A 25,889-nucleotide genomic window follows, 5' to 3' on the forward strand; every position below is an offset into this window, starting at 1 on the left:
AACAAACAAACAAACAAACAAACAAATAATGCATGAGAACCTTCACTACATCATTATTATTACCAGTAAGAGAAAGGTAATCATCCAAATTTTCATCAACAGGGAAACACTATCCTCTTACAAAGTGTGGGGATGGGAGTAAGAAGATAATATCCTCCCTAATCAGTAGGCTTGTTTTTCTCACCTGACCACTGATACCCTAAAGTGAAAGGGCAAGGAGCCTCAGGGCAGTTTTGCCTGATTCTCATCCTGTTTCTAACAGAAACAGTAGAATAACCTATTTCGTTTCTTTTCCTAAATGCCAGTTTACACAAAATGACTGGACACTTAATTCAAAATGTGTGGAGTTGTTTTCTTTAATTTTTGTGCGGTTTTTGTTTTTTTACTTTTAGCTTAATTGCATTATCATAATTTCTTCTTAAATTCATTTGCCTTCTTCCTGAAATTCTTTTTCAGGAATTTCCTGTGGAAATTCTTTTAGTGAAAAGTCTATTATTAAACTAAATTTTTATTCTACTATAAAAGTTTGACTATTGTTCCTTTTATGAAAAGTGGTTTTGCTGGTTGTATGTTTTTAGTAAGATTATCTTTTTTTCATATCTCTTCCCTCTCTCCTGAGAAACTGTTAGGTCAGTAATAATGTACATTTAGTACATCTGGTCAAACCAGGCTTGAGTGGGTTGACCAGATGTACCATTCTTGAGGAATGAATCATATGTGCTACAGTATCAACATAGCAAAGAAACAGGGCCAGCTATTTTAGAAAATGATCGAAATCAATAATCATGTATAATAATCAGCTGTTTATCATTAGCAAGAAGACACTGAAGCACTTTAGTCCAGAAACCAACTGGATGCTATTTGCAACCTAAGAAAAATTGAAGAAATATTAAGCAGGGGAAAAAAAGGAAAATTAGCCTATTCCTAAAAACTCTCCTGACTGGCAGCAATCTCTTCAAATGGTGTATCTCGCAACATGGGAGTTCTTAGGTCTGGGTGGGTTTCTTTTCTTTTTTACTTGTGAGTTGCAAAACTTGACAGGCAAAACTTGACAGGCAAGGAAAGGAGTATGTGTGTGTGTGGGGGGGGGGGTGTTGTGGAAATACAAAAGCAGCAGATTTCTTTTTTGTGTGTGTGTGTGAAGATTTTATTTATTCATGAGAGGCAAAGACATAGGCAGAGGGAGAAGCCGGCTCCCTGTGGGGAACCTCATGTGGGACTCCATCCCAAGACCCTGGGATCACATCCTAAGCCAAGGGCAGATGCCCAACCATTGGGCAACCCAGCATCCCTAAAAGCAGCAGCTTTCAAGTGGCTCATGTGGCAGCCAGTGAGCTACATAACCAGGACACTATCAGGTCCGGCTGCTGATGAGAAAACAGAAAGTGCTGGCCTATGGTGAATCAGAATTCTGCTCTAGTAGCAGAGAGTAAAGCCCAAAGTTCTTGCTCCCTCTGTAAGCCACTCTGCGGCTTTCATCAATTTTAGAATGTGCTCTGGCTTAGATCAGGGGTGAAACCAGAGCAGCTGCCCTAAATGGGCACTTGGCTTACCACCAACATGCTTGTTTCTTGACTTGGCTCTCAGCAAACCCAGTGCAAACACTCAGCATTCCATGGCTGAGGCCACACACGGAAGCCATCAGGTGAGGATGGCCACAAACGTACTTTCACACACTGGGGAGAAGAGGTGGGGCAGAGAGTGGTGAGGTGGGGGGAAGGTCAAGAACAGAGTGGGTAGGAGGAAGCTTCATGGATGCTTTAAAATCCATGCCAGATATTTCCATGGATATCAACCTGAGAAAAGTAGTCTTTTAAACAAAAGTCTCACCCAGTCCTCTGCACCACTCCCTTTTTTGCCAATCCCAGGCAGTGCCAAAACAAATTGAAAAGCTATTAAGATTTGTAGTCAAAAGAACAAGCTCCAAAATATTTGTGGATGTTACCTAAAGAGGCCACACAGTGATAGACTGAGGAAGAAAACGAAGAACTGGAAGATAGAGTATCACATGCCACAAGATGACAGGAGGAAAGCAGACCTGCCAAAAAAACAGAGAAGTTTCCAGAAAGTACCCTCTCAGCAACCCCTCTGAAGGAGAACTAGCATATTGAACTTTCCACATAATTGCTTTTCAGGTCTGTCTCCCAAATAATCCCTCAGTGAATACCTAAGTCAGCAAAACAAGTGGAATTTTTATATTGATCGTGTAATACTGGCAGATCTGTGAGCTATCAGCTTTAGTGAGGGCAAACTCATAAAATATTGCCAGTTGAGATAAGAAGTTTTTAGCTAATGGAGATGATATGGAAAATGGGTCCATTTTCCTTCTTTTTCCAGATGGCAGACTTTTTTTTTTCATGAATGGTACCTATTTTTTTTTAATTAAAGATTTACATTTATTCATTTGAGAGAGAGAGAGAGAGCATAAGTGAGGGGAGGGGCAGAGGGAGAGGGAGAAGCAGACCCTCTGCTGAGCAGGGAGCCCAAAGTGGGGCTTATCCCAGGACCCTGAGATCATGATCTGAGCTGAAGACAGATGCCTAACCAACTGAGCCACCCTGATGCCCTGCTAGGCTATGGCAATTATGCCCTGACTAGCTTTCAATGAGCCCATAGAGCCAGCCCAGTACAACCTCCTGAGTAGGCTACACTGTGGGGACATGGAGCCTCCTTAACAGAACCTGGATGACAGGACCTGCATCCTGGGCCTCTATTGACTGACTTTCAGATCAGATCCTTCCTATTCTACCACCAAGTATAAATGGACCTTCCTGCCATTAAAGTTTCTGGCGTCCAGTTACTTGGTAGTCATGTCTCCCAGCTGACTTGGTCCCTGGGATTCTGGCATCTGGTACTTGACGGGGGCAGCACCCCCCTCAAAGACTGAAGTATTTTCCAAACATGCTATTTGTTTCCAGATGGTCAGCTCTTCTATAAATCAAATATGCAATCTAACTTGTTCAACAAACATACTAAACTCCTATTTTTCTAAGGTTGCTGGTGCTGAGAGTCCAACAGATAAGGTACTGCTCTCACCCTCAGAGAACTTAGGTATTACAAATGTGTCACAGTGGTTGGCAGTCAACCCAGGCTATTCAAGGCCATGTCATGGAACCAAAGCAAAAAATACCAATGTCTTACAGTCATTCTGAACTGCATAGTTTTCAAAGGGCTACTACATATATTTTAATATTCATGATCTTAAGTCAAATTCTCACTAGGTAACTGAAAGAGATCCTTAACATCATTTAACTAAATTTGTGCTATCTCTATTCCCTTCCCCTTTAGTGTACCTCTGTCATTAACCTCCCTATCCTCAGAACATAGGAGCCATCACGCTTCCATTCCTTCTCACACATATTAAAATCACTATCAAGTCTTATTTGTTCGGCCACCTTGAAATTATACTCTCTCCATCCCCACTGCAGTCACCTTACCCAAGCCATAATCTGATCTCACCAGAATTATTCTGGTAGCCTCTTAATTGGTTCCTCTGCTTCCACTTTTGTCCATGTCTGTTCTCCATGCAATAGCCAGTGATCAGGGGGTCCATAACATGCAAGCACATTACGGTGAACTTGGTCCTGGCCACTTTTATTAGGCCTAGAACAGTGAGCAGTGATAGAGCATGCAGGAGGATGAGGAATAACCTGGATTTTGCAGCATCAGTGACCTCACACCATCACTTCTCTTTGAAAAGGCAAGAATGAATTACTTTATATAAGGCTCAAAAAAGACAGTTGTAATCATTTGGATGCATGCCACTTTAGAGACATGGCATAATGGACACTACACATAGTGCTACATTCCAGTGGGTATGGAATGAGAAACAGAGGAAGACCAGGGATGAACTGAGGAGACTTGGTGAAGCATGACAAGGCACAAAAGGATGTGAAGAATGAAGCTCGGAAGCCAATGAGGTCTCCCAGCCACCAGAGAGACGTTAACTCTATCATGAATGATGAAACCAGTTAAGAATTCCCTCCACACAGCAAGGCCTTGAAGGGTAAAGAACTCTCATTATTATCTCAGCCCTGATACCATTTGTCTGGTGATTATCAGAAGACTGAGCAATAGAGGGGAGGGTTGTATTTAAAATGCTTATTAGTTTGCAAGTTCCTTCTCCTGCACTCACTGTAAGTCTGGCCTACATACAACTGGCATAGTGTTGTGCCTCATAGATGCACCGCCTGTCCCTCTTCCATCTCTTTCACTGAAAGTAAACTCATGTTGTATTTGGATGGGCAGAGAAATGACACCTATAAAAGATCTAAAGGGATGAAACGTGCACAGAGATGATGGAAAGCTGTTTCACCAGCTCCAAACTGGAGTCCACTTTACTATGCTTCACCAGAGTTGGTTTGTCTGTTTTCTGTATTGGCGTAAAAACGGTTAGTTATTTTAGCATTCTGGTGCTGCATCCATACCAAGACCACCGTGGCAGAGAGGAAACTGTTAGCAGGCCGTTTCCCTGAGCCCCGGACAACATGGGTGGGTGAGACAACATCACTTCAGAGCATCTCCAAGGTGGTCGGGGTCATTAGCATCCCTTTGATATTTCTAACATGCAGGATCCAAGCCCTTCTCTTATCACATTTCAGGGTATGTGAGTCCCTTGTGATGAGTCCACTTTCTTTCATAAATCAGACATGAGTGAGGGGAATTAATGTCTTCAGAACCGATGCTTTGCTGTTGCTACAATGGAGTAGGCTGCTGGCAGGAAACTGCCTGGAGGGAGCAATCGATAACTGGAGTAGAGAGAAGAGGGCAGAGCACAGACCACAAGTCCCCCTGGACTGCGCAGCTTGAGGATGGAGATTGTCTTGTTTGTCTCTTCGGCCCCAGAACCTCGCAGGTGCTCAGCACTCACTAAACTCTCGTTGAACCGAACTGATAGTTGCAAGAAAAGAAAAGAGAAGAAGGGAAGAGAAGAACCCAGGGATGGAAGGAAGCTAGTAAAAATTAGGGCCTGGGGTTATTAGAGGAGAAAGAACTCTGGTTGGAAATGAATGGTGAGTGGAGAGAAAAACAATTTTTTTAATTGAAAAAAAAATAAATGAGCCACATTTCAAGAAGATCCCACGAAAACATCCCAGGTGTGCATCATGCACACAGACACCCGTGTCCACAGACATGGGCACACAAGCACAGTCAATACCAACATGAAGCCTGAGCTCTTCAAGGGGATATAAGGGCAGAAGGGGTCTTGGAGGCACCCTGTTTGCTTCGGCCCCTGCTCCCGGGGACGGGGAGGAGGAGGGAGGCTGGGAGAACTGAGATGTAAACGCTAACTGGAGGTGGCACTCAGGCCAGCAGTATGTCCATGGACAATGTGGGCATGGACACCGGACCCCCTGGTTCTTTCCTTTGTTCCGCAGGAACACAAGGGATCAGCCTTCTTCACTAATTCTGAAGGAGATCCCTCCTAGTCCTGTTTCCTAACATAAACCTAAATTACCTGAAAATCTACCTTGTTTTTAATCATCTATATATAGCTACGAAGGAGCCGTTCTCTATAAATAGATTTGCAAAACTGGGCTGTGCCTTTTGCAAACATTAAAGTAGAAATGGCCCTGACACAGATCAATAACACCCATTTCCCTGTGCTGCTCTGTTTATTTTTAGTCCCTATAAAAAGCCCAATATTTGTAGGGAAAACTCTGTATCACCTTCAAGAATATTACCAACTATTGACCTGGGCAGAAAAAAAATTTTTTTTTTGCATTTACTTTATTCCTATCATTCCCTTTTTTTTTGTTGTTTTTTTTTTTTTTTTTAAACAGGAATACAGACTCGGCAGGAATTTGTTCTACTACCTCATTACATAGATTCAGGCCATTGGGGAAAGAGATCATGAAGCTTATAAAATTCCATACCTCCTTTATTACTCCCTGTTTTCTTCCATTTGTCAATTTATCTAAGAGTTCAGTTCTGTATTCCACACACAAAGAATTGTATGCTACTACACAGACACCCAAAGAGTGAGCTTTGGTTGCTTAGAAATAGGAAGGAGTATGACCCACTGCCTCACCTCCCTTGTACATTTTTATTTAGTGCATGAAGGAAACAGAGCCACAGACACCAATGAGGAGTGTCAGGAGGTTCAGCAATATAAAAGGTACATTAGAAAAAGCACTGGAAGCAAGTAATTGGCACTTGATTATCTACAAGTGTTGCCTTCCCCATCTCTGTGTTTCTTATGGAGTTTAGCAAGATGCCCTCACATGATTGGTGTCGTTTAACATCAGCCAAACAAACAAGTTTCTCCTAAACACAAATGGTATTGTGATTATTTGTTGTACACTGGAGTCCCTATTGAACTTGTGGATTCCACAGAGGCCCAGAGAGTGTTGCATGCTTAGTAGCCAGGCCGAAGACTGTAACAACACACACTCAGCAGGTCTTGATTGAAAGATCAGATTGTGTGTCATTGTGTGGCCCTGGGTAAGTCACATAACTCCTTAGGGCATTCTTGTCCTCATCCAGGGGCTTTGTTAGAGTCTGTGACAGCAGCTATTCATGGGCATGTGATTGCTCTGAATTCCGGACAAAATTTTATTTGGCACCACGTGGGTATGATTTTACCCAAAGAAGGTACCTATCTTCTATTGTCTCAAAGACCCTGTGGCTGTTCCCCAAAAGTTTAAGAATCTTCAGTCAAGGGTAGTATTCTCCAAAATTACTGGAGTAATAAAATGCTTTTGAACAAGCATGCCATGCTTATGTGTGAGATATATACAATGCAGTACACTAGGTACATTATAAAACAGCATCAAGATCACAGAAATACAAGGCAAATATGAAATAAATAATAGTTTGTTTTTTAAAATATATTTCTTTACTTTCTTTAAATATATTTAAGAGTATCCCTCTCTATCTTACTAAACAATCATTATCAAGAACAACATAAATGAGTATGTTTCATGTCTGAAAAGCTAGATTAATTATTTGTGATATGTTCATTTGAATGTCTAGCCGCAAGCTCAGTTTATTTCACATAGCTGGGTTGCAGTTTTAAGATAAATAAATAAATAAATAAATAAATAAATAAATAAATAAATAAATTTAAAAATCATAGTGTAAACATTTCTAAACACCGTTTTTCACAGCGTTCTCTCTGTAATAAAAGTTTCCTTAAAATTCAGTTATATTCTTAGTCTTCAAATGACATCTTTATCTTCAAAGCTCAAATTAGTTATGCTTCATGTTTTAAAAAAATGACCTCTAGGTAGCATACTACTCAAGTTGCTTATTATCACAGAAATGGTTAACAAAATATGGAACCTTTTCCTTTTTTTAGAAAGAAAAATGAATAGAGCTTATCTCTAAGTTTGACAACTCAATTATTTTTCAATAAGATAACCAGCAAACCTCTGTGAGGTACAAAAGATTTTCATGGTCCCATCTCAACTTAATACAAAATATTGTATTGCTTCAACTACACTGTATTTTACAGGTTGGTTTGTTATAAAATTAATTATGAAGTATCCTCCTGCAGCATTTTGTATACCTCTGGCTTCAACATCTTGGCTGCACCAGCTTGCTTATGAATGATGCAGTGAATGAATTTCTCTCTTGTAATCTCACCCTGGAATCCTTCTCTTAAGAAACAGCTGCTTTTCAAGAGGAAACAGTACTTGGTTTTTCTCACAAAACATTTTCATAAAGATTGTGAATGAATCTCATCTAGGGGTGGCTCACTAGAAAGGAGCACTTCAGTGTATTTTATTGGTGAAGCCGAAATGAATAAATATAATAGGCTAGATCTAACATCTTAACAAATGTAAAACAAATCTTCTGCCCTCCATAACCTGTTCTAATATGGTATTTGTTTCTTCATGATTCAGTAATAACTTCAATAGTACTTTCACAGCACTCTGTGTCAGAGAAACTCATTGTAGATAGTCTTCAGCATAGTATCTTAACCGGTTTTATATTTGGAGGAAGAACACGTTTCTAAAGATACATAGTTTTTTAACTTTTGTATACAAATAAAAACTTTGAAATAGGCTTCAGAACACCATTTAATTGAGTCACATTTTACAAAGGTCAGCAGGTGAATTTAACCATTCATTGGTTTAAAAAGTGCAGGGTTTATTTTCCATATTTTTCTAATTGTGGCACTTTCATATTATCATTAGGAAAATTTTCAAGGCAAAGTATGAACTTCCTTCCAATATATCCCTCCTTAATGCTAGTACATGTAAATCTATAGTTTGTTTAGTCCTCTTGACAGTTTTGAAATTGGGGGCTAACTTCTGATAGGAACTGATTGTATTGTTATAGCTTTAAACTCCTATCTTGGCCTGTCCTAGAACAGAGCGTCAACTCCATTTTCAAACTGATCCCCTGTTCTTGCTTGCACAATTCATGATACTTTCAAATTCATACTTTGTTTTTGTTTTTACCAGAATCTATTTAAGCTACTTGCCTTATTTTTTGATGAGGGCGAGTTGAGTTTAAATTAATTAATCTTATACAAATTAATTTAACCTGACACGTACAAATACAATGCAACATGCTGTAGACAAGTGAAGAGGCCAGGCACTGTCTGTTGAGGGAAACCTGCCCCTCCCTCAGATCACGGGGCCTTCTGACCTAAAATACAGTGGAGGGTGCAAACGTCAATTCATGTCCTATTAAAACTTAATTTTTCTTATTTTTGTGGTATAAAAAAATGAAAGGACAATTCTAGCAGTTTCTTCCCATGCCCCAGTGGTTTACCTTGCAAACTCAACTTTGGACACCCTTATGTGGATAATCTCTAGTGCCATTTCCAGCTCAAAAATTAAAAATTAATGTATATTCTGCTAGAAGGGCACTGACTGTCATTGTTTGAGTGCTCAGAGAACTCCTGGATAATCCCCAAACTTCTGTTTCCTGGCAGCTCCATCCAAAAACCCAGTGAGTGAGGAATGAAAGCAGGTCACCTGGGTGAGTTTTCTCCTGCTGCCACCTAGAAGGGAGTCTGGCTGAATTCATCCAGAAGAACTAGGTAAGGCTGAAAAGTCTCTATCTCCCCATTAGCCTACATTCACATACCCCTCCAATGGACTGGCAGTTTTCAGCCTCAACAAACATGCGATCATGATGTGTCACAAAGCAAAATTATTCAACATACACAAAGTTTCCCTAGGAAGCCTGGACAGCTGCAACTGGGTCAGGGTCATGTGTTTTCATGGTTGTTCTGGACAGCTCTGTTTTGTGTGGGAAGAAGAAACAAATTGTATTCCATTATGTGGAAGGGAGAAATTTTCTAAATTTAGAGTCTTTTATCACCTGGATTATTTTCTTTGAGCCTGTTTTTCTACATTTGCTGTGTAGGAGCTCAGAAAGTCTAGTACAACTGACTACATCCAGCAGTAACAAAGTCATCCGTGAGGCAGTGGATCAGACAACCCAGTCCAGTGACCAAAGCCTCTTTCAAGAGTCTGAAAGGATAGTCATTCACATCTAGGAGAAATGATTTATACAGCAGCAAGAGCTAGTTACCCCTAAGTAAAATCTCTTAAGGCACTAACTTACACCAGGATAGGAAGGTTTTTAAAATAAAGACAGGACCAAAAGATGATCTCCCAAATGTGTCCAGTCAGATTTCCCCCATAAAAGCTAGCTTCTCCTGTTTGGCAAGAACTCCTAAGCAGGACATTCCAAAGCCTCCAATTCCTTTCAGAGGTCAACCACTCAAAACCTAAGAGTCCTTCACAAAAGCTAAGAATAATTCATCCTTAGGAAAGTAGCTTGATTGGTGATGTCTGTGTTTGAGGGAAGGGAGGTCTATCTCTTTCATTAGAAAAAAAGTTTTATTAATAATAAGACAAAAATAATCCAATCTAGGTTGTTCTCTGTAATTTTGGAGATTCCATCAACACTATCATCAGAGACTAGAGATAATAAGGATTATTTGTCTCTCCATTAAAATCATAATACCCTTTTCGTTAAGCCTTTGGAAAGTGACAAGACGGTTCTCACAAATTAAGTTTTTATTTGTGCTACTTCCTTGCACACAGGTTTACAAGCACTGATAGTGTACTTTCTATGCAAAGAGACAGAAGTTATTAACTATATGAATCCTGACTGGATTCCTGTTACATGTTTGCATACTAGATTCCCTCTTTCTCTCTCTTTTTAAATCTTTCATTATTTATTTGAGAAAGAGAGACAGAGATAGCAAGAGAGAACATGAGTGGGTAGAGAGGGAGAGGCAAACTCCCTGCTGAGTGGGGAGCCAGGTACAAGGCTTGATCTCAGGAACCTGGGATCATGACCTGAGTCGAAGACAGTTGCTTAACTGACTGAGCCACCCAGGTGCTTCTCTCTCTCTTTTTATTTTTTATTTTTATTTTTTTAAATAGTGCCTTTCTTGTTTTTTTTTTTTAGATTTATTTTTTTTTAATTTATTTATGATAGACACAGAGAGAGAGAGAGAGAGGCAGAGACACAACAGAGGGAGAAGCAGGCTCCATGCTGGGAGCCCGACGTGGGACTCGATCCCGGGACTCCAGGATCGCGCCCTGGGCCAAAGGCAGGCACGAAACTGCTGAGCCACCCAGGGATCCCCTCTCTCTCTCTTTTTAAAAGATTTTTATTTTTATTTGAGAGAGCATGGGCGGGGAGCGGTGGGGGCAGAGGGAGAAGGAGAAGCAGACTCCCTGCCAACCAGGGAGCCAAATGTGGCTTGATCCCAAGACCCAGGATCATGACCCTAAGCAGAAGGCAGATGCCACCCAAGCCACCCCCCGCCCCAGATTCCCTCAATTTTCTTATGAAACCAGAACTCCACAACCTACCACACCCAATCCCCCCCCCCCCCTCATAAATTGCTTGTTCTGGCATTGAAGTATGAAACCTACTGGTTACTCTTGCTTGGAATTTTGTATTTGAGTTCTTGTACTCAAAAGAGATAAAAGAAACAGCTAAAACAGGTATTTAAGCAGCTAGCTAGTAATCAGGCAAGTATTCCCCTTAACAATTAAAAGTTACCAACCAGACAATTTTACATCTTGCTCCCTATAGAAAGGAAAAATAAACAGGCTTGAAAGATTAATAGAATCATACAGTGTTAACACCAGAACGAATGTACAGATATAATCTAGTTCTCCATTCCTTTTCCCAGAAAGGAGCCTCGTATCTTGTTCTCATCTACCTTAGTCAGAGGCAGGGCCAGGACTAGGCTCAGGGTTCTGACTAGGGTGCAAGGAGAATGGGGGGCCTGGCCATCTGGTCATTTATACTGACATCAAAGAGAAATCTCAGAGCAGAAACGAAAATTAGAGATTTCTAAGATGGTAAAGAGTTCCATAAGACACCTAAAGATGTAAATATTTATTAGTTATCCATACAGTTTTAAAACTAGGAAAGGAATTTTTCAAAGATTTCCAAAGCAAAAATCTATTTCGCACACTCCAAAATATCTTCAAGGATGTTCCCACCAACCCTGTCAACTGACAGTTCTTGGACAGAGACTGAGCTAACTCCATAGCTCACAAGCAGCTTGCTTCATCATTGGTGAGAACCAGGTACACACAATGGCAAAACCAGCCTCAATTGCAACATCATTTGTGTTTTCTCCCATCAGAAGCCAATACCTCTTACTGCCAATTGGAAACCATTCCCAGAATTTTCATTCCAGAGAGATTTCTATAAGTGCTGGGTTTGCAACCCCTTCTCCAGCATTCTATCCTGGATCAGGTATAAAAATCTAGGCTCTGTATTTAAGCTGGAGAAGGAATAAAGAGTAAAAACACTGTCAAAACACTTATTCCACTGAGCCTCCACACCACTCATCTCACCTCTTGAAAGTTACAACTTGCATGAAATAATCCTAGTTCAAAGTAGAAGGTTTCAATCTGCATTAACAGCCTTTGAAAACGTGAGCCTGGGAAGGCCTCTGAGATTCAAGAAGTGAGACTTTCCACACAGAATACATGGAATCTGTAAGCCGGGGTACTTCTGTGAAGGACTTTGTGCTAGAAGTGAACGAATACTTGGCGTTCGAGTGACAGATTCAAATTCAATCATCTCGGCATGCTTCCACCTACTCATCCAAATAACTGCCGGCTCTCTGGGCTTCTGTTCAACTGCCTAATGTAGCATGAGGCGATGGCTTCTCTCTGAATCCAAGGCTCCATCTTGGCCTGTTCCCCACCTCAACCCAAAATAAGATATTGTCTCTCATGGGGGCCAACTCAGGAGAGCTGCTTTTCTTCCTAACCTTTTATTTAAATATTAGAATATGCAAATATATGCAAATTAGGTATGGTCTGTGGTGAGAATTCCCACATATAAATAATAAATCTTCCTTATACTGCTCAAAAAAGAAAAGGAAAGGTAACTGGATTCCTTAAAAGTGTTCCCACCACATCCCCACACCACCTCACCTTCAAATATGAAGATAAATGAGACTTTAAGAGAATTCATTTTTAACTAGTTGCTCATTCTTCATTAGTGATTTCAAACACCAGGTAAATCCGTAGCAACAATTCTGTATAGGTGAGTATTGCTTCCCATTTATACTTTTAGAATGTAAAGGCTGCCATTTTAATTGGTATTCAGAGGTCTGCCAATGTGCAAATCCAAGCAGTTCAATTATTTTGCCCAACTGGGAAAGTGAGTTATCTAGAAACAAATGGGAATGACAGATTAAAAGGTTATCCTTGCTAATACTTTCAAATTGGGCTAAAGTTAGTTATACCCTGTTGAGTCTTTCCACTTAGGATGAACAATGCAGCAAGCATGGCGAGACATATTGCTTGGGCCTCTAATCTTAGCTGTGACATTTCCTGTCTCATGTTCTACCATCAATAGTGACCTACTTGCTATACCATGTGATTTTCCAACTGGGGCTTTTGATGCTCACACATGGGAAACACAATTATTTTTATATTTAGCACAAAGTGTAGCCATGAAACATTTCAAATGATTTCCAGTTTGAGATATCCACACTAATCTTATTTTGTGGTAATCTTTTTTGCTTTGTCATTTAAAAACATAATAGTTGTGACACATTAAAAACAAAGCTTTCACCTTTTTTTCTTTTTAAGCAAACAGTGCAAGTGCTACATTATGTCAGGATCCAATAAACTGAAAACTAGCAAAAAGTAAAAGACTCATGTCCTACTTACTTATCTTGTTAGAAGAACGGGAAACAAATGACTCTTGTTGAAAATGATAGGAAACAATACTGCTGGTTATTATTGAGGTTTGAAGTCTTTAGAAAAATGAAAATAACTTATTAGTGATAATAAAAGAGTAGACAGAAGCCAACACTCAGAAATGGAATGGAAGTGTACAAAATCACAGGATTTATTAGGTAGAATTACAGTCAAAACTAAAAAAGTCACCAAAATGCAATGCATAATAAGATTTGAATATCTAGCAAGAAATCCTTCCAATACAACAAATTATGTCTGACCAATAATCAGGAAAGTTGATTTACCACGCAAAGTAAAACTGTCACACATAGCTTTCAAAATTAAAAAGCCATCAATATGAATTTATGTCTGTCTGTATGCATGTAACATAGCAAATGACTGTTCACAATTTTAAGTCTTGCTAACTTTGATCCACAAACCCTAAAAAAATGAACAGAGGGTCCAACAGTCTAATGAAGAGTATTTGTTCCATATCACTTATGAGCAAGTAGATTCCCAAAACTTAATGTAATCTCCAAAACAGATGCCAGGAGTCTGCAATACACTGGTTTCAGTGAATCTCCTCAACTCTGTGGCTACACCAGCTCAAAAGCAGCTGCTTTTGTGAATCATAAAAGACCTTTCAAAGCACAGTGTGTTCACACATGGAAAAGCACATGTTCTACTTTGCCTCTGCCAAAGAAGCTTCATTGCCACCGCCCCCCCCCCCACAAGTACTTGGGAAATATTCCAGCAATATGTGTGTACCCATTATGGATTCTTTCTCATTGCTACTGCTTTTGCTATACATTTTGTATAACCTCATGCTGTTTCTCACCCACACAGCTTAGAAAGAACAAAAAAAAAAAGGAAGAAACAAAGCCTTTGTCAAGCCATAAAAGGGCCAATCTACTGTATATGAAAACTATCCTGTCAAAGGCAAGTAAGTCTCTCAAGAGGTTATATAGACCATGCACCTGCCTAATTTAAATAATAATGATATGTTGACCCATCCCTTTAATTACTTATCTCCTTGTCACTTGGGCCCTGATGGGCTCTTACCCAATTATACACACCCAAATTTACCCAGGTTATAAAGTGAGGAAGAAAGGGGTCCCTGCCAGGATATACAGGAGGAAAGTACCATGTGAACAACATCAAAATATCTTCTTCCCTTTCCTGCCCATTCAGGTTTTTCTGACTTGTCTCTGATGTAAAACATAAAAACAATCTAGAAGAACTAGATTAAGAATTACTGTCAAATAGAGATGTATTCCACTCACCATAAAATTTAGATCTGCTTCTGGAAGTCTGATACAAGAGAGTTTAGCTGAGAAGCACATTTCATAGTAATTATTCTAACAGGTTTTTTTTCGATAGGGGATAGCCCCAGAAGGCAGAAAACGGTGCCAAGCAGGTTTAGACTAATACTCTGCATGAGGAAGATGCTGTGGTTGGCGAGATCACCTGGGGAAAGATCTGGTGAGGATGAGCAGGGTGGAGGGGAGCATGGCATTCCTATTAAAGGGAAATGGTGATCTATTTGGTTGAGTGGCAAAGTCACCCTGGAAACCTCAGAAAATAATGGTTCACAACATATTTAGCAAATGACACAGCAGCCCACAGAAAGACAGGGAAAGGAAAGAAAAACACAGAGGCACATATTTTAGGTGAGAAGATCCTGAGCTGAAAGGCAGAGAAAAGCAACCTCAGGAAGGTACTGCCTCACATCTGCCAATCCCCCCCAAATTAACAAGGGAGGTAAAATATTTTTCAATTTGCACCTTCATAATTACTTCAGAATAATTAAGAACATAGTTCTAGGAATAAATTATTTTAGTAGATACATGCGTTCAAATGAAAAATTACGTGTAAGCAGAGAAAACAATTTTGTTTAAGTAAATTTGCCACTGCAAATTATCATGCAATTATAATTCTTCCAATTTACAATTTAACTTTATATGTATACCTCCAGTTTTTAGGAGTTTATGCATAACACTAAAGGAGTTGGCATCCCTAACACTCTCATCAGTACAAAAACCGCAGTTAAGGGATGCCTGGGTGGCTCCCCTTGAGTGGTTGAACGTCTGCCTTCAGCTCAGGGCATGATCCCGAGGTCCTGGGATCGAGTCCCGCATTGGGCTTCTTCCCATGGAGAACCTACTACTTTTCCCTCTGCCTATGCCTCTGTGTGTGTGTGTGTGTGTGTGTGTGTGTGTGTCTCATGAATAAATAAATAAAATCTTAAAAAAAAACCCTGCAGTTAAGAATATTACTCAAATTTTCCTCTTTATCAGCTCTCCTAAAACCTTTATGTAATACCACTATAAGTCTAACTTTCCCCCAAATAATTCTGATATCTTTATCTTATTTTGTCCTCAGATAGAGAGAAAAGTAGATTTTGTTAAGTTTCCAGATTTTATAGGAGAAAATTCTGAAGTGCATGTACTCGGCTCAATGACAAGTGTGATCCTTCCTGAGTCCTTGTATAGGAGCAAAAGGCAGCCTAAGGATTATCAGAGGTCAAAACTTCTAAATATTCATTTCTTCATTAACTTAGTCATTGATTTTTCATTCATTTTACAAATGGATCCAGGCTCTCTGTTCCTGTAAATTATTCTAGTAGAAACAGACAAAAACAGGTAGACAGGCAGGTAAATTATATAAGATTATGGCAACTACAATAGAGGGCAGGATGATGGTGCAGAAATAGAGGATGGGGGGCAGAGCTCCTCTAAGTAGATCAGATGGGATGGTCCTGGGAGGGACCCATGAAGGCGAGCCCTAAAGGGAAAGAATGTAGCTACAGGCACAGGTGCCGAGGATGTGTGATCCAAGCAGAGGGCACAGCAGATGCAAAGGGTCAGAGGTGAGAATGAGACCAGTGTATGTGGTTGGAAAACTAGTGAGGGCAAGAGGGTAAGTAATGAGGTCACAGAGATGGGCAGGATCCCAGCACTCAAGGCCCTGCAGGCCATGGTAGTTTTAGGATTGCCGTCATCTTAATCGTCATCATCTTCTTTTTTTTTTTTTTTTTTTTTTAGATTTTATTTATTCACAAGAGACAGAGAGAGAGGTAGAGACAGAGGCAAAGGGAGAAGCAGGCTCCCTGTGGGGAGCCTGATGCGGGACTCGATCCCAGGACCCCAGGATCATGCCCTGAGCTAAAGGCAAGACACTCAACCGCTGAGCCACCCAGGTGCCTCTTGGGACTGTCTTCTGAGGCACAGAGAAGCCATGGAGAGTGGGGGAGGGACACAGGCTGATGAACCTAAGCCAAAATCCTATCTTAACCACTCAGTAGCTGAGTGAGCTAAGCAAATGACTAGCTCCTCTTGGATGTTAAATTCCTAATTTATAAAAGGACACTTAATAAATCATAGCCAGTTACAATCATTGGTAATTATTATTATTGTTAATGCTATGATATGTAAATAAAGTTAATACAAATGTTTATATTCAAGTAGACCTACACTGCAAAATAATATATCTGAAATACAGCACTGAGAAATCAGCAAATTGTTTTAATCTTTTTTATTCAGGAAAGATCATATACTGACTGAGTACGAATAGACATAAATTAGTACATTTAAATTCATTAGGGTTTATTGTGATTCTAATCAGAATAATTATTGATCTTGGCTTATTTTCTGTCCTTAATTAGTCTGCATTGTGGCTTTTCTCTCCCTGTCAATCTAGCCTAGCCACCTTGTGTCCAGAATATATAGCATTTCAGTGGTACCTACCAACTACACAGTAGTCATAAAGGGAATTTCAGAGTTACTTTCCAAGTCACAATGTATAGCAGACACTTATAGTTGCTTGCCAACATCTATAGCCCCCTCACTCCCAACACACTTCTTTTTTACTAACAGAATCCTAATTTTGTTCAAAGTCACCTCTCCCTTCCCGGAAGCAATGATGGAGAACATCTTGCTAGTGACTGATGTAGAGATGGAGCATGTGATAAGAAGACAGGACTTTGCAGACTCTTCTCAGTAATATTTTCATCTCCTTCAAAAGGAGACCCTGAGTGGGGATGGTCCATTTTCTGTCTCTAGATATTATAATGCCTATGAGTGACATCTGAATAACTGCAGCCATCTTGCCAAGAAGATAAGAACCAGTCTTAGAGTAGAGTGGTCCCTAAGGATGACAGTGGTAGAAAAATGAAAGGAACCTGTATTTTAATTTTAATTTTTTTGAACCTGTATTCTTGATGATGTCATTGTGCCACTAAATCAATTAATCCTGCTGTCTGCTCAACTTGTCACATGAGACAATACACTTCCTTAATGTGTAGGTCAATTTGAGTCAGCATCTTGTGTTGTGTGCAGAAGGTTTCCTGGCAAGGGTACCACATCACCTTTACATGGACATTTCCATTTGGAAACACCACTTGCTTATTTGTCTCTGGGAAGCTCTAGGAATGGAACAAGGACTTCTGAATCTAACTCAGTAGAGCTATATAACTTCTGGATATGGGATGACACAGTGTTTTCATTTACAATACTAGGATAGTCACCTGGAAAAGCCCAAGGGGAAAACACCCCAGAAATCACAACAGGTAGATGGTGCTTTGGCCTTTCACTTGCCTAGTTCACTTTCACTTTCACCTTTCACTTGCCTAGTTCATAGGTTTTTCCCTGAACACCTAAGTGAAGTACACTCCTCAATGGGCTTATATGTTCTATAAAGCTTCCAATTCTGAGTTCTTATCCAATTAAAAGAATTCTAACAGGGACCAGGTAGGAGTAGAACAGATCCCAGGTACAGGTCAGAGACTAAGAAAGCAGAATACCACACTCCACTGGGACAAGAGGATTAAGGGGAAGTACTCCAAAGAAGAGGTACAATATTATGATTTATAATCAGGAAACAGACCTGCCTAGAAAGGAAGGGGGAAATATCATAGTCATAATAGGACACTGGCTATCTTTGTTTCAGCTATGTAGAATTATTTTAAAATTGAAAATATTCAGGACTGGTAAAATAAAATATCCATCTCAAAAAAAGCATAGATGCTAACCAACTGTAGAGGGAAAGGTTGGAGTGCGATTACTGCTGGCAGAGCAGTTAGTGGGGGTTGGGAAGGAGGTAAAATAAAAGATCACATAAATGTCTAATGGTTCACACTAAGCAAAAAGCAGTATGGCTTGAAACCAAATTAGCCATTCGAGTCTAATTAGTATTTTTTCCTATAAGAAAAGCACAGAATTATAAATTTAGTCCATAATGGAGAACAGAAAATATAAGGCACACAGATTTCATAATTTTGTACAGTATCTGAGAAACATTACTTACCAAATAGGATGAACATTATAACTGGTGAAAATTTGCTAAGAGGCCATAATTAAGACAGAATGGCAAATGGTGCCTTAGCTCTTGAAAGGGTCACTATCAGGATTCCACTTAACATCTTCATTACTGAACTGCAGCAGAAATGGGAATTCATTCAATATAAGGATGGTGTCTAATTGTGAGACATTGTCAAGGGCTAGAAAGTGGCAGAAAAATATCTGCAGAGGTTAGAAATAACACAGCTTAAGTAGGTGGATCAGACTAAAGAACTTGAAACACCAAAAAAATAAAAATTAAGTTAAATAAACAAAGGAGAGAAACCTAAAACTCACTGACCTGAGTTCTGAAGGAAAAGCGAAAAGTGACAACTGTTTATGTTAGCTAGAAGGCGATGGATGACCCAGTCTCAGAAGAGAAATCATCCATGGTTAGTTAGAACAACAGATTAAGAACTTATCAGCAAAAGATGCATCAGTCCACATGTCGTCCTATCTGTAAAGATATCAGGGGAGCCCTACCCTTTTCCGTATTCAGTGTATACCTGTTTGGATATTTGTAGAAGGGGTCATGTCCTTGATTGTAATGAACATGTCTATTGCTAGCAGAGGCTTGTGGTCTTGTTTTTTAACGCCATCAAAAGGGACCAGAGGGCAGTAAGGGTGATTAAGCAGGTAAGGGGGGTGTCACGGGCAAGTATGGGTAAGGTGGTAAAAACTGAGGATTTGCGAGGCTAATTCCTTTATAGCTGTATTTAGAGTGTTTAATATCCCAGAGAGGAGAAGCTGCATTAAATGGGATCTTCTCCTTAGCATTGGAAAGACATACTGGAATGTTCTAGGAAAGTCCTTTGGAAATGGTAAAAAATGCAGTTAACTCCGGCAGGGAAAAGATGAATGGGAACACTGATTATAACAGAGACTTTATAGAGGAGAGTTCTTATGTGAACAGAAGGGAAAGGGGATGTTAGAAGAAAACATGAGTGGGTGGGTAGGGCAAAATGAAGGAGAAAAGTCAAAATCAGGAAAACTTACCAGGTTAAGAATGAGAACTTCCTGGCTGTGAGAACCTCAGTTTGTGGAACATATTCACAAAGTCTAAGAGGAAGATTTGGTATATGGGACTCTGAAATACAGATATGAGAAAATACCACATGGAGAACCTCCACTGGTCGCAGGGACGGGGATGGGTGGTGACAGATTCCACAGGCACTTGCCTGCCCCCCTCATGAAGCCATCCTCAAACTTTCCCAGCCATGAGCACCCAGATGAAAGCAGAAGCCTTGGGACAGGCAAGGGCAAGTGCTTCTTACTTAAAAGATCCAAAAGAAACCAGTGAGTCCATGACCTCATCTTCTCTGTTGCCTTGAACGTCTAAATAACTTTTAGATGGAATCACTCAGCTTTCTAATGATATTTTCTTGGCAGGTACGAGAAGAAAGCACCTATGTTAACTGAGGCTTAATCTCCCAGATGAAACGAAAAATGGGAGTCCCTTGATCTCTGGCAGTCATTTAAAGTACATTAAGATCTCACATAAAAGGACTATCCTAAAGGCCCCAACCTCAGGCACTTACGCTTCATTTGGCTGTTCTATCAACTCCACCTGGACACATGGTCCACACAGAAACTCAGTAAGCCCATCTGAGGTAAAAACTGAGGGAAGAACTTACCTAAGCCATCAAATTACATCATATACACAATTCTATAGGGGATGCTTCTTGAACAAAAGGAGATTTGAAGATGAAAAACATGATAAAAGTCTCTGAAATTAAAAATCTGCTGGAATTATTATTTTCTTTAAAAAGCTTCGCCTCACAAATGTCAAGTTTCCCCACTATGCTGGGCTTTGGTTATCAGCAGCGTGGAGGGCCAGCAGCCACGTAGTTCCTCCATGGCCCCCACACCTCCCACAGCTGAAGCTAGCTAGTTGGTGGCCCTGGATGGCCGAGGGAACCAAAGCTACCTGACTTCAAAAGATGTGAGACTCAGGCTGTCCCAAGTCTCAAAGTGGGCCCCATAAGTTAGCTGCCTGTTCAAGATAGGACACAAGGGGTATGAGAACAAAAAAGGAACCAGGGGGCATGGCCTAGACTAGTGGACGGGGAGTGGGGGGTGGGGAGGTGGAGTTGGGAGACATTTCCGAAGATGTGACAAGAGGAAGAAAGGCAGGAATAGATGATAGTTATTCAAAGCACTGAGACACGGGCTAGAGCCAGAAGTCTGGCACTCAGATTCAGTTATGGCTACATTTAAACTGTGGTGAGTACCTGTGTACACATCCTTTGAAGGCCTTGCAACTGTTCACCTGTGATTCTTTGCAGCCTCTAGTGCATCTAACAACTAGTTCTTAAATACTCTTTCTCGAAGATGAGAGCTATGGGTCTCTGCCCTCCGGGAGCTCCCAGTCTGGAGGGGGTGGAGTTACAAGAGGTAAGGTTCTGTAACAGTGTACAACCAGCCCAAAGATGGACGTGGGAAAGCTTCCCACAGGCGCTAATACTTGAATTGCATTTGGAGTTAGTTAAGTAGAAAAGAGGTACTACCCATGATAGGTACTCAGTTACTGTTTGCTAATTAATTTTGATTTGTTATAATTACTTGGAAAATCGTTCAAGGACGAGGAGCTAGTTCTTATCACCACTGTTTTCATTACTGTCAACGAAACGTAAACCTATTTTAGTGTCTAAGGATATAATCTGAAAAAATACTATACCATATCTTTGGCTGAGATGAGTGTACATATAATTTTTCTAATTATGAGGCATCTTCTTGTTCTACTTATCTCATAGCAAAAAGTTTTAAAAGCTTTTGAAAAGATCACATTTTGCTCACTTGAAATATGTGCGTACATTTTAGCATAAAATATACTTGGCAGCTGCTAACATAATTGGATGGCTACGCCTTGCAAAAACTTGATTTCTTTTTAATCAAATTTTTAGAACCATACTGGGTTTCTTGCCAGTGTTACAATAGTGAGCAATAAATACATCATTAGATCAATGGTGTTCAGATGATGGATTACTCCAAAGATACTTCCAGCCAAGAAGAATAAGCCCATAGTTTCACTGTGCAAAGATTAATAAAATATTGTTTAAAACATAGATACTCGGTTAATATAACAGGGAAGAAAACACTGCAAAATAGAGCACAACAGCCATGGGTTTATAATGTAGTGATATTGATCACGATTTTCCTAAGTACTCTAGAGCAGCCACATCATTATATATGCCTCTGATTAGACCCAGAGATGAGAAGGAAAAAGTCATAAAAAAAAAAGGAAACTAACCAGAGGAAGGCCTGCTGCTATAATAAATTATTTAAAGCAAGCAGGGAGAGCGGGTTGTGAAGACAATATAAAACAGAATCCAATGCCCCCAAGAAACCCCAAACCATCAGCACCTCTATAAATTTCTTACCACTCTGTCTGGCATTTTACTGGAGGTGCTTCTTTGCCACCACTCTCCCCATTCCATCCAACCCCAACCCTTCACTTTTTGTCAGTTCTTTTCTCAGAGCTTAACATTTGTTTTTCTTCTACAACCTAGGATGCTGTCTTCAGTTCTATTTCTCAGCTTGTATCAGAAGAGTGTCTGTCTGTGAGGCCACAGATGAGTGCATCTGTCACTTCATTCATCTGGATCTTAAATTTCCCATGGAAACTCTAAGCTCAGAATATCTAATATGACACACTTATCAACATGACTTTGATATTCTTCTTCTCCTTTTTCTCTTACTATTGTTGTAGTTAAATCCACAAAGGGAAAGGTAGGGTAAAACTTCTATAGCTCAGTGGCTGTTCTATGTCAGAGGATGTGACTAGGCCCAAAGAGACTTGTAAAGTGAAGGCAGAAGCTTGAAAGGGCATGTTGGAGGAAAAAACAGTCAAAATGGCTAAACTTTAAGTATTAGGAGATATTAAAGCAGCAGATTGACTTGAAAAGTAGATATCTTATAGGTAGAGTTTTCATGGAAGTAGGGATGGGGAAAGCAGGGTAAAAAAACTAGAAAAGCATCTGTCAAATTCTTTTTACCAAAGAATTTTGTCAAAAGTATGCCATGGGAAAAAAAAAAAAAAAATTGTTGCTTAGAAGCTTGCAGTGACCCATGGCCTAGTTTCAAGAAAAGTAGCATTCTACCATAGTTTTTTAAGTAGGCACACAAATCCGACTGTGTAGTCAGGAGCTGTGATTATACCTTAGGCTTTAAAAATGTTCTAGGTCCATTCATCAAGCAGAATCTGGGCAAATGAAATATAAACAACTCCATTCTGCCAGCATAAAAACATGACTAGCAGCCTAACAGGACTCAAAAGGCACTTGGTGTAGGTCTAAAATATGAATCCAAAGAATTCTACATATAGGCTTTGCTGGATTGCGCTCTGTGACCTTTAGCAAGTTATTTGCCATTCCCGGTTAAACCTGGCTGGTTACAGTTTGGGTCATTGAACCAATTATCATATCTGGTGGCAAACTTTATAAAGAGAACTATTTCAAGGTCACATTCAATATAAAAATAAATTTGAAGAAAGAGGTAAAAAAAATTGTATATGATACGAATGACTAAGCATAATCCTATCATATCACCATAATGCTAAATAAAAATAATTCAAATGCAAGGCCAATTTCTCAGTTATTGGTGTTATCTTTGAATGTGGAAGACAGTTCTCAGTTATTGGTGTTCTCTTTGAATGTGGAAGACAGGATCTAAATATTATTCGTTTGCGGCTGCTGTTTGCTCATCTGTAACAAAGTGGGAAAAGAATGATTGTACTCAAAGGATTGTTACGATACGTGACCTATAAACATGCCAGCCAAGTGCTCCTTAAAACAGAAATTGCTCTGTGAAAGTCCCAGTAATGATCCAGTGGCCTGGAACAACCCCAGTTCAGTTCCCAGCCTCTCCATGTCCTTTTGTCGTCAGGCAAGTAAATATTCCAGGCACTTCTGGCCTCTGAGAAGTCATTAGGTTCTTTAAGTACATGGATGATAGAAAGAGGGAAAAGCAACAACTTCTGAAAGATCCTTTCTCTTTAAAGCTTATCTAGAAGTTTTAAATTGAGAATTATGCCAGTCTGAAGTGAGAGAATAGATCCTGAATGTCAGTATCAAACTGTAAATAAACACTAACTGGCTATAATTACTAAGTCGGAATTCCCACTGATTTGAAAAGAGAAGTAGCGATCAATTTTCAACCCGTCTCTCTATGATGCTGAAAAGATCTATCTATCCAATTAATTGGACTGCTCAAAATACTTCTAAGATGAGTTTTGGAAAATGGGGACACCGGGCCTCTGGATAGGTGTCTTGGGACACCTTCCTGATCAAGAGGCAGATCGGCTACAGCTTCCCAAAGAGATGCTTGACCTTGGGTAAGTCTGTACTAGTCCTACTGAGGTTCTAATCCCCAAGTCTGGAATGGCTTTGGAGTCAAATGAAGTTCTCAAGGACTGGGATTCTTCTACTCTCCGGGATAAATGTCCAACAATGTGAGTTATGACTGGCACAGTACCTCAGAGCACCACAGAAACCCACTGGACTTGGAATATAGAATGGAGGGACTAAGATTGGAGAGAGGTCTTAAATTACCTTACTTCCAGAGAGACTTCCTTAGAATTGGGGCTAACTTGGAAGAGAGATAGCTGAGGATTCCAAAAACACTTCTGAACACAGAACAAAAGGTGCCACTGTTGGGGACACAGTGTTAGAGTGTTACCTATAAATTTCACAAGGCTGGTAAATGCCACCTGGAAATATCAGCACAATTACTTGTTAAATTAACCCACAATGGTCCATTTTGTTAATTAACCTACTATTAATTAACTCACTATGATCATTCTTTTATATCATAAACACCATCCCAAATGTTTCTCAAAATGTGGTAAGGGGATCCGTGACATCAGAATCACTTGACGGAGGGGGAGGAGGGCGGGGGGCGGGGGAGAGGGTTGCTTGTTCAAAATACAGATGATTAAACTCTACCCCAGACTGCTGAATCAAATCCTAGAGATCAGAATCCAGCTCACAAACTGAATTTTTTGGGATCCCTGGGTGGCTCAGCGGTTTGGCACCTGCCTTCAGCTCAGGTGATCCTGGAGTCCTGGGATTGAGTCCCACATCGGGCTCCCTGCATGGAGTCTGCTTCTCCCTCTGCCTGTGTCTCTGCCTCTTTCTCTCTGTGTGTCTCTCATGAATAAATAAATAAAATCTTTTAAAAAAAAAACTGAATTTTTTTAAGGTTTTATTTATTCTACAAACTGAATTTCTAAGGACAAACCCAGTTGATTCAGATGATCCTTATCAAGGCAGGAGAATTATTTTGTCTTTGTAGTCCATCAGAAATTTAAAGTCACTCACGATTAGGAATATGTATATTTTCCCCAAAATGTTTTAAGTACCATAAAAATGAAAACAGTACTTCTTGTGATGAGTTCCTAAGAACCATTCCAGTTTATTCTGCCCACATATAATAAACACTAATATTAAAATGTAATTATGAGCATAAAATTATTGGGAAAAATATCAACTATGCTTCTCAAAAATATTGCCTTTATTTTGTCACTAAAAGTAATTATGTTATTAAAGGACTTTATAGTTTTTTTAAGTATCAGTCACTTGGCTGCAGGGACTTATTAAGCTGTTATACTCCTCCCATACCCTTTTAGTCATCAGAATTTTTGTGATAAAGGTTTTTTATTATTTCTTTAACTGAATTGTGAATCATTGCAACCAGTGATAAGGGTGAACATGGATTTATATCCAGGTTATAAATTCCTAAAAACATGTTTCATTAGAATTACTAAGGCAGTCTTAACTGTAGTAGATTAAATAGCCTCTGCAATAAAGCTCTGTTTACTTCTATTAAGGATTTTTTTTTTTTTGCGCAAAACAATTCAGTTTTAATGCATTCTCTTAAGAAGCAAAAGAAAACAGTTTCTGATATACACGCTACTGCAAAGCAGTAAACCAGTGTTGCATGGTAATGTGACAAGCACCACATTTCTTTTCTAGAGCCATTTTTTTTCTCTTACAAACCCCCTTTCCCCAAACCATTGGCTATAATTATTTCACAAAACGTAGTTTGCCATTCTTAAAGAGTCAAACACTCCTCTTCTCCCTCGCCAAAATCACAAGTTCAGGCTGAATACTGATTGAAAATAGAACTTGAGAGGCAGTCTTTGTTTGTAGCATGTTGTTCCTACTAAGGGTTGCCCCCCTACCCACACTCCACCCTAGTGCTCCAACTGCAGTGACTGAAGTGTACATGCTATGTTTTAACAGATGGGCTGGCTGGCGGCTGCTGGGCTGTAAAACAGGAACTCGGAATCTGCACCCAGTGGTATTGAACTAAACGCTCGTAAAGTTCATGGACATATACACTGACCCAGACTGACCAGGCAGATTCAGACATGCACGCGCACACACACACTCCCACACACACACACACACACACACACACT

At 39.9% G+C, this 25,889-nt stretch overlaps 1 protein-coding gene and 1 long non-coding RNA gene across 3 annotated transcripts in view; one reads left to right on the plus strand and one right to left on the minus strand.

The window, feature by feature from the left end:
* The window catches only part of LOC111098008, a 51,281-nt gene extending 31,061 nt beyond the window's left edge, over positions 1-20,220 (plus strand). Inside the window, exons 5-8 of one of the 2 annotated variants that reach the window (XR_005366627.1) lie at positions 8,888-8,995; positions 13,980-14,076; positions 14,514-14,615; positions 19,859-20,220. This is a non-coding gene — a long non-coding RNA (uncharacterized LOC111098008). The remainder of the gene's footprint in view (positions 1-8,887; positions 8,996-13,979; positions 14,077-14,513; positions 14,616-19,858) is intronic. The other variant, XR_005366626.1, reaches the window with a different exon arrangement.
* Positions 1-25,889, minus strand: part of MARCHF3 (membrane associated ring-CH-type finger 3) — a 136,788-nt gene that overhangs the window by 109,413 nt on the left and 1,486 nt on the right. The window lies entirely within an intron of this gene.

Source organism: Canis lupus, chromosome 11, assembly GCF_011100685.1.
Source record: "Canis lupus familiaris isolate Mischka breed German Shepherd chromosome 11, alternate assembly UU_Cfam_GSD_1.0, whole genome shotgun sequence".
NCBI lineage: Eukaryota > Metazoa > Chordata > Mammalia > Carnivora > Canidae > Canis > Canis lupus.